The 12,502-nt window shown below is 42.8% G+C and overlaps 1 protein-coding gene across 6 annotated transcripts in view; it reads left to right on the forward strand.

The window, feature by feature from the left end:
* The window catches only part of ZMIZ1 (zinc finger MIZ-type containing 1), a 337,359-nt gene that overhangs the window by 50,678 nt on the left and 274,179 nt on the right, over nucleotides 1–12,502 (forward strand). The window contains exon 1 of one of the 6 annotated variants that reach the window (XM_062001161.1): nucleotides 291–309. The exons of the other annotated variants lie outside the window; for them this stretch is intronic. The gene's annotated coding sequence lies outside the window, so the exon portion shown is untranslated. Of the gene's footprint in view, nucleotides 1–290; nucleotides 310–12,502 lie in introns of those variants that run through there. 6 annotated transcript variants of the gene reach the window in all.

Here is a 12,502-nt window from a genome sequence, read left to right on the forward strand (position 1 = left end):
CCTTGAAGTTGAGGCAGTATCTTCTGTCTGGACCCTGAGCCGTTCCAGTTCACAGTTGATATCTTAACTGAAGCCAGCTCTGAAAAGGGCTTGATGCTAACTTGCTAGGCTACGAGTTGGGAAAGCCGACGTGCGATATGAATTTTTCTGCCAGATCTGCTCTGTGGTGCGAACCCTCGCGAAGGGTTTGAGAAGACACTGCAATGCAATAATGTCTTAAATTGCCCCTGTGAGATTTGTCAGCGTTCATTTGTCAGACCCCTCAGACTGACTAAGTACACCAACTTATCAAGGATAAGCTGCAGACAGGTAATGTGCCTTGGGATGTTCTTTTTCTCATTCTCCATCTCATTCTTGACGGTGCAGAGGCAAACTAAGCCTTTATTGAACGGCTGCTACCGGCTGGCTGCCTGGCTACCTTCTGCAATAAAGCTAATGACCTAATGGGCAAATGTTTCTTGGAGACCTTCAGCTGAAGCAGAGACAAGGAGAAACGTACAGACCAGCTAAAGGGTTCTGAAGGAGTTTGCAATTTCCACAGGGCTCCTTCTGTGTAATTACCTGTCTATCTCTTTGTCTCCTATCTTGTAATGCAGGAGGAGTGTCAGACTCCAGGCCGCTAATCTTTGTTACTATGGAAAGGCTGGTTACACTCCTCTTGCACTTCAGAAATGGCAATCGCTGCTCCCCAGCTGGTTCCCTGAATTTAACTTAAAAATGGATGATAGCTTCTCTCCTTGGTGCCAGACTAAATAATGCAGCTGCCTGTGCTGCTGCAGGCAGGCATTGCCTCCGACACTGATGCTGCCGCGTGCTGAGAGGAGCCCACAGAAGCTGCCTTGTGGCCTCTGAACCTGTTTTCTCCCAGACAAGCGAAGGCTTTGTAAAACTCCTTTGAAACATGGAATTTTGGGGCACACTGAGACGTGGGAGGCTTGGCTGAGCTGCAGGTGTGGAGGAAAGTTGCTATTAAGGTTTGTAGCTCCAGCCGAGTTTTTGTAGAGTTTTTGAATGCCTTCAAACTCGCTGGGCTTGGGGGCTGAGAGAAGCACAAGCTTTGCAAACTGTTTTGCAGGGTTGTGGGCATTGGCTGCTGTCATTGTCTCCCTCCCAGCATGCATCTTAGGCAGTGATGAGCAGCAGGGACAAGTGCCTCTGCTCAATTCAAAGGGTCAGCTGAGGGGCTGTGCACAGCCTGCTGCCATTTCCCTCTGGCTGGATGCATCTGTTTGTCCCTCTCACACGACGCTGGTAATTCGGAGGGGATTCCCTGCCTGCTGCTCACCTCCTCCTTGCCCTGCACGTGCTTCTTGAGTTGCAACATGTCAGACGGACTGTACCTCTGGAGCCACAGTTTGGGAACAGCTCCAGCACAAACACCTTTGTCTCTGTGCACTTCTTTTAGTCCTCACTAGGAAAAGGAAACTGTCCCTGTGGACATGGTTCCTTTCCAGCTGTGGCAGGGACTTGTGCACCCAGGAAGGGTATGTGGCTAAACCCCTTGATGGTACCTTTGTAAAAGATGCTTTAACTGTCTGCAAATGTATGGTATTTAAGCAGCAGAGTCTGTATTACCAAATGCAATCATGCAGACTGTATTCCTCAGGGCAAAAAAGCTTTGGGAGGAGAGGCTGGATGTGATAGTGAAATTTGAGAACCAAAGCTAAAGGAAATTCTTGCCCATGAGTTGCACTAGAGCAGGTTCAGGAAAAGTGGAGGATGGGGAAGCATATGCCCCTTCCCAGATTGGAAATGTTGAAGGAAGACAAAAAGGAGGGGAGAGGCAGGGCAAGGACAAGGCAAGAAAAGGATCAGGCTGGCTGGTGGCCCACAGTTTCTGTGTATTGTTTGCTGCCTTTAACACTGTGCTTTCCTCCCCTATTCCCTCTACATTTTGATAATTTGTATTTTTTTGTTGTTCCTTGAAAGAGCAACTATACCTCGGTTCAGATTGTTTCAGAAGCTGTGTTCCTTATCAATGAACCCAGGATGATTTTGCACTGTTTTTTGAAAGAACTTTTATTTCCCCTCATTATTTCCTCCTATTTTCCTCTCTTCTCTCTTATTTGTATCAACCTGAACCATCTCCAAAGGAAAGGTGATACTGCTGCTAGCTAACATTTCAGGTGGGTGACACTGTGTGTGTGTTAAGCAGGATACCTGTAATAACATATCTGTCAATGAGAAGCTTACCTTGTTTGTTTATATTTCTCTTTTCATATATATAAATCAAGTTCACAGCTCCTGATCATTTGTGGAGCATTTCAACATGGCATTTGTTTCAAGTCTTGGATGTGTTTTTTCACTCTCTAATCCTTTGAGATAAATTTGGGGTTAGGATTTCTTCTTCACTGACTGATTCAGTAAAATGAAGTGTCTGTCAAAGCTATATTGCACCTTATGAGAGGATGACAGGTTCTTCCAGAGTCCTCAGTTTGCAAAGCTTTAGCCATCTCCCAGTTTAAATCAGGACTTTACCACTGCTTAAGGCCTTCAAGTACTTAATTAACTTTATGTTAACAATGAGCCTGTGCTCTCTTGTTTTTTAATGAAACCTTTGATATTTTTTTGATTTTCATTTCATAAAGGTTAGAGGCTTTAATTTTTAATTCTGATATGGAGAAGATTTACATCTCAAACTTACTGGAGAAGCAAAACAGTTCTCCATCCCAGCAATGCATTTTTCAGGTGATTTGTATGTTTAGAATCTGTTTACTATGTATTGGGGGGGTGGGGGGGGGAAGTCAGAAAGCTGAATGCTTATTTTGTATTTGGAAAAAGAAAGTGGAGAGTTCAGAGCTGAAAATTCAGTTGTTCCTAAATCACTTCTTTCATGTACAATGCCTAAGAAATATTAAGAAGCTAAGTAAAAATCTGGCATAGGTAGGCACAGGCAGCTAGGTGAAAATGGTTCTAAGAGCTGTGATTCTGAATTTTCTTATCCTTTCAGTTGTCTGGGTCAGGCCTTTTCTGAGGGCAGATTTCACAGGTCCCAGGAAGTGAATAAGTGAATAGGGTTGTGGAGAGGGATGGTTGCTTGCCTCAGGGCATCTATCTGTATGGAGGTCTAGAAGGTACTGGCATCCTCCTGTAGTGTAGCTATGGCAATGACTATTTGTTGTCAAAATTCTTCAGTTCTTAAGTGTTAGCAGCGCTACCAATTTCAGCAGTTATGGTCTGCCTGCCTAAGTTGTCCTTAATGCGGTGGAGTTTTTGGTGCTCCTCATAGTTGTTCATAGTTATACAGACCTACTTCTGAGTATAAAACTGAGTTTACTTAGCAATAAGTCCTATGTGGAGTGAGGTGTTCCCTTGTGCTGAGGCCTCCTCTCCTGCACTGCTCTATCACCCAGATAAACTGTAGTTGGGTCATTGGTCCATTCTTTGCATCCACTCCCAGGGACTGAAGCCATGCTTCTAGAGGCCATATGTCTGCCCACCATCACCCCTGGTATTTGCCTTGGCTGCTGAGTTGGCTTTGTATGCTCTCTGGAGCTTTGCAAGCCTGTGAGGAGGAGCTTTGGCTTGAATGACTTGCAGTGGCTGCTGCAGCGTGGTGGGAGTACAAACCAGCAGTCTGCTGAAGCTCTTGGAAAGAACCCATGGTGCTCATCTGTAATCAGCGGCTGAGAGGAAGAAAGTGTAACACATGGGTATTTATGTAGGTGGCAGACTTTGGTATTTTGCTTTTGGTTACATTATCTGTTAGTCCCTCAAAAAGAAATGTGGAAAGCCCGGATCAGATTGGAATGTCAATGCAATGGAAAAAGGCCTAGTTTGTTGCCTGACTTCCTTAGAAGTGATGACTGTTCTCTTCTGCTTGCAAATGACCCACCTGGGTGCATAGTGTTCCATCCTTCAGCTATGTAAAGGTGTCCATGAATTCCTTAAATGTTTCATCAATTTGCCCATTCAAAAAAAAACCCCAAACTAGGTTTTTTCTTCCCTAAAACAAGTATTTTTGAGTATGAACCTGAAATCACAAGTTGATGTTTCAAAACCACGATTCCCAGTCTTGTGTGTCTTTTCTGCCGTGTCTGCTGTATTCATGGTTTTAAGGTCGAGAAAATGTGGTGCTGCCTGGGGTGCTGGGAGGACTGGGTGCTACTTATAACTCACATGGTGGTGGTAGGAATCAGTCTTCCTTGTCTCATCCCTTTTGGGCTTACCCCATGGGAAGGCTCCTGTTCAATTAGGCCAGGCATTAGAGAGCTGCACTAACATCTTGTCAGCTGCAGGGCAGAACATATTTAATCCTGTAGGAAGCCTTGTGTTAAAAAGAAACTTTGTCTAGAAAATTCTGTCCAGATTTGAACTGTCTGAGTAAATTTACACTCGGAAATGCTTTGTTACATGTCATCTCAAACAGTTTTGATCTGATGCTGATGGCCATAAAAGCCAGATGAAGTGCATCAGTGCGTCATGGTCACTTATTGCCCTGCAGTGTGATGTAAACCAGAGCTGCCTTTGGTCCTCTCCCACCTACAGCCTTGACAGGCTGGACCGTGACTTTGTGCTTGTAGTATACAATGCATAACCTAAACATGTTTTTCTCATGAAAGAGACTTGTTAAAAAATAAATAGAAACTATATAGCCACCTTGGTAATATTCTACCAATGGATTACCTTGGTTGAACAAGAGACCTAAATGTTAGGGTGATCCAGGGACTTTTATTTCCCCTTCCCCACACCTTTTTCTCTTTTTTTGGTCCCCTCTGTGGGCATTGTTGCAAAAGAATGGATACTTAGTTTTGGGGTGTTTTTTGGTTTTGGGTTTTTTGGGTTTTTTACCTTCCCAAACACCTTTGGGTATTTGTGACATTGATAAAATCAATTGAATAGAGGTGAGAATTGAGTCTATGAAACGAAGCGCTGTTTGCCAGCAAAATGAGCAGCTATGATACAGTTCAATCTTCAGATGCTTGGCTAAAGAACAGTAACATACGTTTTTTGCTGCTAGAAACTGAGATTTTGGCGGTAATATGCAACTGTGAAATCTGTAGGCATATACTGTAGCAGAAGCTGTCTTTATTCATATACAGCACATAGTTTTTGGCTTGGGACAAAGTTCTTTGCTCTCTAAGAACACCAGGTTTTTGATGGAACTGACTGCTGTTTGTGCTTCGTGTTTAAGATTATTTTATTCTGGAAAGACAGATGAGCTGTATGTATTAATGGTGCTGTTTATTTCACCTGTTCTCAGCAACCCAGTCTTATTTCCCTGGCTCTTCTTTCCATGTGATTTCTTTCCAAGCTTGTGATTGTAATTACAGTGAGAAGTAGATGATCTTCATCTGCATATTCCAGCAGGGAAATTGAGACTTGGATGAGTTTTGGACTGTGGGACCTCACATCTCTATAGGAAAGCGTTTATGGTGTGCTCAAAGGGTACTGAGAATGTCAATCTGAATGGCCTAATAAGACACTGTTGGTATAAGGAGAAGGGAGAATAAAAGGAAGAGAAGGGAAGTATGCAAGCTGTGGTTCACCAGTGTCACTTGAATAGAATCCTCAAATCAAGTGCTTATTCATTTTAACCAGAGGTTAATTAATCAGAGCGAGCAGATAAAATGATAAGCCGCTTTTAATGAAGTGAAGCAGCATTATTATCGGTAAGTAAAATGCAAAATATTGGTGTCTGGTACATGTGGTTTTCACGGGGACTGTGGTTTGCCACCAGCTTTGGAGTGCACAAGCCTTTTTCTTGCTGCACTCTGCAGGCCACGCTCTCTGTCTGTTTCAGCATGTGGCCAATTAAGAATGCAGGAGATCGACTTGAGTCAGAGGCAGGTATAACGTTTTAAAACCAGTAGAAGAAATATTTCTTACAGATCTTCTCTATGCCAGAGACTATCATTTGCCAACTCTCATACTTAGGATGCTGTTATTTTTCCTTGGAGATGACAGGCTTTATGCTTACACAGCAAGCAAGCAAACAAAAACCCTGTGTGCTTCTTGTGTGTATGTTTAGGTGGAGGGCCAAAGCCAGCATGTCACTGGCTATTAAAGCGGAGAGCAGACTTGCTTACTGTTGTTGAAATGATCTTCTGGCCTTGCAGTGCATCCCTGCCATTGTGGTGTTCCCCAGTGTCTCTTGAAAAGCTGTAGAAGCTCCTTGTGCTGCTTTGTGCATGGCAATGCATGGCTATAAGTGGAAATACTTAAGAAGTCATAGATTAAGTGAATGACAAAAAAGAACGTGCATGTATAAAGAGGGAAGCTTTGTAGAATTATGAAGTCATTTACTCTGGGCTAAATTAAATTAATGTAAATGTCCACATTTAGGCTTGAAATTAACTTCCTTATGACTATGTATAAAGATCCTTTTTGAAGTAAACTCAAATTAGCAATTTGTTCATAAAAGTCACCTCATGGAGAACTCCTTGCAAACTAGCGATGTGATAAGGTTACTGTAGTTCTGTGAACTGGAGAAGTCGAGCTGGTGTTCTTAGAATAGGATGCTGGCAAGTAAATTGTCTTCCCGCACCTCCCCCCTCCCTTCGCCCCCCAGCCTTTCCTTAAAAGATTGGCTTCCCACTGCCATTCAAGTGTAAATCCTTTTGCAACAAAAGGGGGAGGTTGGCAGCTCCACCGGTTCAAGAGTATAAGTGATCTGCATGCTTCAGTTGAAAGGTTGAATCCCCGAAACAGAGAATGCTGCTATAGAGGGAAACTCTCAAAAGGCTAGTGAGAATGGCGGGTGGGGGCGGGAGGAAAGCTGTTGAGATCCTTGAAAGCATGCTGGCAATTTTTGTCTTTACCATAAAATGACCTAGAGACCAGCTGGACAAAGGGAAAGCTGCTGTTCAGGTGAGGTTGCAATCAGCAGCTCTAGGAGCTGGATTTTACTTGCTGCCCTCCTTGGGAGCACAGCATGCTGCTCTACTTGCCAGCACCGTATGTGGTGCCAATATTTTGTCTACAGTGTGCCTCGAGTCCTCCTTCGTTTTCCTGTTTGCATTTTTCTTTGTAACAACTTCTCTCTCTTTTTTTTTTTTTTTTTTACGAGCCTCAAAGCTTCAGAATTGTAACTTCTGGGTATGCAAAACACTATGGAATCTTGGACCTTGTCTTTGTACTGAAGGGAGGAGGTTAAACCAGCACCTTCTAAAAAAGCTTGTAAATATTTGACTGGCTACTTGGCAACACAGCAGAACTGGTTGAGTTAATGCTTAATGTGAGAGTGGGCCTGAAGTGCCTGGCTTAGGTGATGGGCTGAGGGTCACAGGGTGAGCAGTAGTTCTCTTGTCAATACATCTGTGCTCCCCGTCCTCCAGACCAGCCACCCTCCTTAGACCTACAGGCAAGAGGAGGCTTGAGATAGCTGTGGCTGCTGTAAATGGAGTTAGATGGGTCTGTTCAGGTGAAGTGGAATTGGTTTGGGCTGTCTCACCTGACTTGCTCAGCCCTGGTCTAGCAACAGTAATCTCTGTTAATCTCTGACTATCGAGAGGGAATGAGCATCTGAAGCTCCAATCTGAGGCTGTCTACAACTACATCTGGATTTGGAAGAAGGTTTTTATGCATGTATAAAGACGGCACCAGTAGACAGTTGTTAGTAACTGATCACTGGGGAGGAGCAGCCCAGAGATCAGTGACAAATATGGACCTGAACACATTAGAAATGTAAGAAACTGTGGGTTCTGTTACCTATCATACCAGGATCATTTAAAATACGCTGTTCTTGTATTGTGAAATGTTTTCTAGCGTTAGAAAGTTAGCACAAAGATTACACGGGAAAACATTTGCAGCTTTATGAACGAATTGAATGAAAATCTCCTTTGTTTTATATGAACTAATTGCTGCAAGACAGCTTTTGCTTTTCTGTTGTAAAGATTCCTCATTCATAATGCTGTACCACCTCAGTTCTTCCAAGTGGCAAGAGCCTTAAGTGTCAGTTGCAAATGGGAGAAGATCCTTGCAGAGAGCCTCAGTGTTATAGTAGAGTCGAAGCATCCTTTAAAAATCAGTCCTTTTTTTGTAACTAGCTACTGATTGTTTAGGTTGATATGACTGTACCATATAGCACTTGTGCCCAATACTGCTGTTGGTTAAGGATCTCAGCAATCTGTTAGTCTGACTTAGAGACAAGCACAGCATAATCCAGGAATTGCACAGAGAAGCAGCACTGCCCCACCTACTGCTCCATGAAATGGAAAAGATGAAAACGTTGATTATTGAAAACTTAACTTGTTACATGGCATTAAAAAAATGGAGCCTTTTCTAAGGCTATGGGTGTTTTAACCTTGTGTTTTGGTGTTTGATTTTTTTAAAATCCATTTGTTAATTTCTGGCAGTAGTTTAGTGGGGACTATACTTGGAGTATTTACCCAATTTAGACAGCTACGGAGGCTTTAAAAATACCCACAGCCAATTTCCAGAGGAACTGCTTGCCAGTATTGGCATTGGTAAATTCAGAAAGGAAGAAAAAAACCTCATAGATGAAAGAACAAAGCATGTAGCTGTCTCCAGAGCAAATACAGTGGATGATTAATGTATCTGAATGGTGTAATCGAGAGTGACGGTATCTACTCATGTGGCATTGTGCTGTTTTTTTGGTGACTGCTCGAATGTTTTTGGCTCTTGGTGTTCCTCAGTGTCTCACTCCAGGCCTGACATGGAAAACTCTATGTATCTGTGGTTAGGACTCAAATTTAAGTTGTTTGATACAGTCTTGCCCAAGTCCCTAAATTCCTGGTTGAAAAGAAATGAAAATAGTTGCATATGGTGCTTGCAGAATCCAGTTTTGATTATTATTCCTCTCTGCCTCTTCCTATAAAGAATCTGAAAAAGGATTTTTTCTTTGACATCGTTGGTATCCACACACGTAGTGCACCTTTAATTAGCTGTAGCTGCTTTATACTTTAAGTCAATAACTTGGTAGCAAGTATCTGTTAATTATTTGTGAAATTATTTTCATTTGAGTTAAGGTACCACCTGCCCAAAGACAGATTTCCAAGAACTAAGTCTTTGTGTATGGTTGTTACTTCAGAGGTAAATTCAAAACTAAATTAAGTGCTACTGGAATGGTAGTGATGATGTGCAGCTCAATTTGGTGATTCATCTTGATTTTGAAACCGTTCCTCACAAATGTGTATGGTTTTGGGTTGTGTGGGTTTTTTTACATGATGAGAATTTGCTTTATAAATCCAATTATAGGGAGTTTGGTAGTCTGCATTTTCTTGTAAAGAGGCGAAAACCCGTTTCTGTGGCAGATCCTCTCTGATTCCTGAAGATTAAATCTGAAAATAAAACAGTATTGTCTTTTATCTCATTTGACAAAAATATTTTGGGAGAAAAAGAGTGTTCAAGAAGGCATTTGTGTTGGAAAAAGTCTCCTCTACTTCTTACCCTAGTAGGGAGGTTTGCTTTCAAACTAGACATTCTCTGGGGAAGGGTTCAGTACAGTTCACTGCCATGCTCCTAGTCCAAACAAGCCCCAATGGAAGCCACTAGAGATGATGAGGTTTGAGAAAATGATGTTTTGTCCTGATGCTACGTGAGCACCTCAAACGTAATTCCCACACTCTCTTCTTATAAGATGTACTGGTGGGCAGACACCTTTGTGACCACTGAGCGTAGCCCCAGCTGGCAGGTGTTGGTTTAGGTCCTTTTATAGCAGGACACAGTTCTGGAAGAAGAGTATCATTCTTTACAGCCTGTTATCAGATGGGGAATTGAGACCTAAGCAGCGGTTCTTCTGCAGGACAGTGGCTTATCGTGAGCTCAGCCTAGATTCAAGTGAAGTCTAGCATTTGCTTCCTGAAAGTGTTCAGCAGATGCCACTGTAAAATGAAAGAGTCTGTTGGGCCACTACAAATGTCAACCCTATATTTCTAGCTGAACACATGGATGCACAAAAAAGCAAAGTTATTTCCCTGCAGTCCCCTGGCAAGTAAATGACATAGCTGGGAATAGAATGGAGATTTCCTGATGTCCATTCCCCTCTTATAATTACCAAACAGCACTTTCTTCTTTTTCATTGTAAACATGAATCAAGCCAAATGGCATGCACAATTAGCTTTTCTTTTTTTTTCCTATAGCAAAGCTGAGGGGGGAAGAGGAAGGAGGAGGGGACCAGAGCAATGAAGGGGGAGGGGAAAGTCATCCAGGGACAACTGTACCTGCTGGGGGCCCAATTTAATAACCGCGCCAAGTGGAAGGAGCAGCCTGTGCTGCAGATGCATTGTTATCTGCAGAGTCTCCGATCTGGGGGAGTGCTGCAAAAGGTTTAATGCAAATCCGAGACCTCTGCCATTGTGTGAGACAGATTAGGGCTCATTTGCATTCTTTCTCCTATAATAATTACCTAGCAAGGAGTGCCTGTTACCATTAGCTTCATTCTGTTTGCCTGTGATAACGCCATCAGCAATCTCTTCTCCATGGATTATGGACACTGTGAGGAAGGGCGGTGGGCCAAAAAACCTTAAAAAAAAAAGAAGAAAAGAAATCTGTTGGAGAGAGTTGTAGAAAAATGTGAATGCTGAAAAACTAAAATGCAGATAATTGTAGTAATAACCATTAAATGCAGCTGGAGAAATACTGTGAGCTGAAGAGAGTAAAAGTCAATATTAATCTATAATATTGATGAGGTGTATGGCTTCAAGTACCAGTTTAGAAAAGCCAACACAGGATTTTAACTGAGCTTTATCTATGGTGCTTGAGTAGTTTTGTTCTGTTTTCGGAGTTGGCTCAGACTGTGCCAAAATTAGCACAACTAGAGATTGGTGTTACGGAGATATAGATGTTAACAGTCTGAAAATGATGTGATGCATCAAATTCAGGTAAAATTCATCAAACTTACTGTACCTCTGGGCCTTAGAACTCAAGCAGAGCAGTTTCCCTGGCTTACGAATCAAGGCAAGTATTTGGGATTCTTGTTTTTTCTGTGGTTTTTTGCTTGTTTGTTTGTTTTAAGATAGGAGTAGTTAAATGTCAGAGAAGGAATGCACCTAAACGTGGAAGACTGAGGGTGCTAAATCATGCTATTCCCCCTACACACTAGTAGCATATAGAAGGAACACAGGATCTTTGTGACCAACTATTCTTGCCATTTGCTCTACTTCCCTTGGGATTTGCCCTCTGCATGCTGCCAAAGAAGCCACTGGGGTCACTCCACAAGAAGCAGAGAGCCCTGAGGCCGTCCCGTCCAGTTCTGGTTCCAGCCCAGCTCTGGCAGCCAAGCTTCTGCCTTGAAGCAGGAGCACCTGGGCAGTGGATTGCAGCTTCTGGGGTTAGAGCTGATGACCCATTTCAGGGTTTTGGTATGTGTGATGACATGGGAGGTCCTCTTCAGATCCTGCTAGTGCAGGATCAAGAGGAAGACTTGGTTTGCAAGAAGAAATCATGCCAGATATTCTGCATGCACATCAGCATCAGAGGGGAAGCAGCGTGAGCCTGGGCAGCCTTTGTTTTGGTGCAGATAGCTTCTGCCGTTATTTTTACAGTGAGGTAATTCCATCTTTCATAGTTGTGGGGTGGGGAAGCAGGAAGCTAAATCAAAGCAACCCTGGCTTTAATCTGTGAGCAGCCATCTTAAATATATTTAAATATATGTAAGCTTGCTTCTGATCTGGAGCTGGCTATCAGAATGATGAGACACATGGTTATGTGGTTTTGGGTGGTTTTCCTTTTTGAAGTGATTTTTGAGGTCGTGCTACCCGTATTCACCTTGTCATCAATGTGGAAGCAGTAGAATGCCAGGGATGCTGCCTAAAAAGTTGCTTGTGTCTCTGCTGAGGGACAGTGACATGGGGTCGTAAGGGCTTGTGTTGGTGAGTGGTTGAGCAGGTAATGAACTACCAGGAAAAAGCTTTGGTGTCTGGCACCATTTCTGGCTGGTAAGGGTTCAGGAGGGTGTTGTGCTGCCTGTAAAGTGACTCAGCTTAACTCTGAAGAGTTGAGAGACCCTAATGTGTTGGAGCATACTTGGTATACAGTCAAATTTTCCAGTGTTTTTCTCTTGCTGTTGGATTTACATTTTACAAAGGTGTTCCTCCTGCACCATCCCTTGCCTCTGCATCATGATGGGAATACTTTGTTCTCAGTGGGAAAATGAGGGATAGTTATTTCTCTGTGAAATCCTGAACAGTTGAAATACAAAGTAAGGAAGGTCCCATTCATTATCCACAGTTATCCCACTCATCTCTTCTGGCAGTGGTCTCCATGTAATAAATATGTGTTGAATAACAAAGGAAAACATTCAGGGATGAGCAGGGTTGACATTTTGTATGCGCTTGGACCTTTCCCAGGTAGAGGTAGATTGCAGATGGAGGTGCAGGTCTGCAAACAAGTAACTAGTCTGGCCTTTTGTGAAATCAGTTTTGCATGCTTGTTTTGGTTGGGTTTTTTTACTATGAGGATTCTCTTTAGCAGTGGTAGCAAGAAGAGAAATTTGGCAACACGTAATGTTAAGATTTATGGGTAGGGCTAAGCACTGCCTTCTCTATCACTCTGATTAGAGGGAATGACAAGAAACTAGAGATGTTGACGTATTTCTTAA

This window comes from Colius striatus, chromosome 8 (genome assembly GCF_028858725.1).
Source record: "Colius striatus isolate bColStr4 chromosome 8, bColStr4.1.hap1, whole genome shotgun sequence".
NCBI lineage: Eukaryota > Metazoa > Chordata > Aves > Coliiformes > Coliidae > Colius > Colius striatus.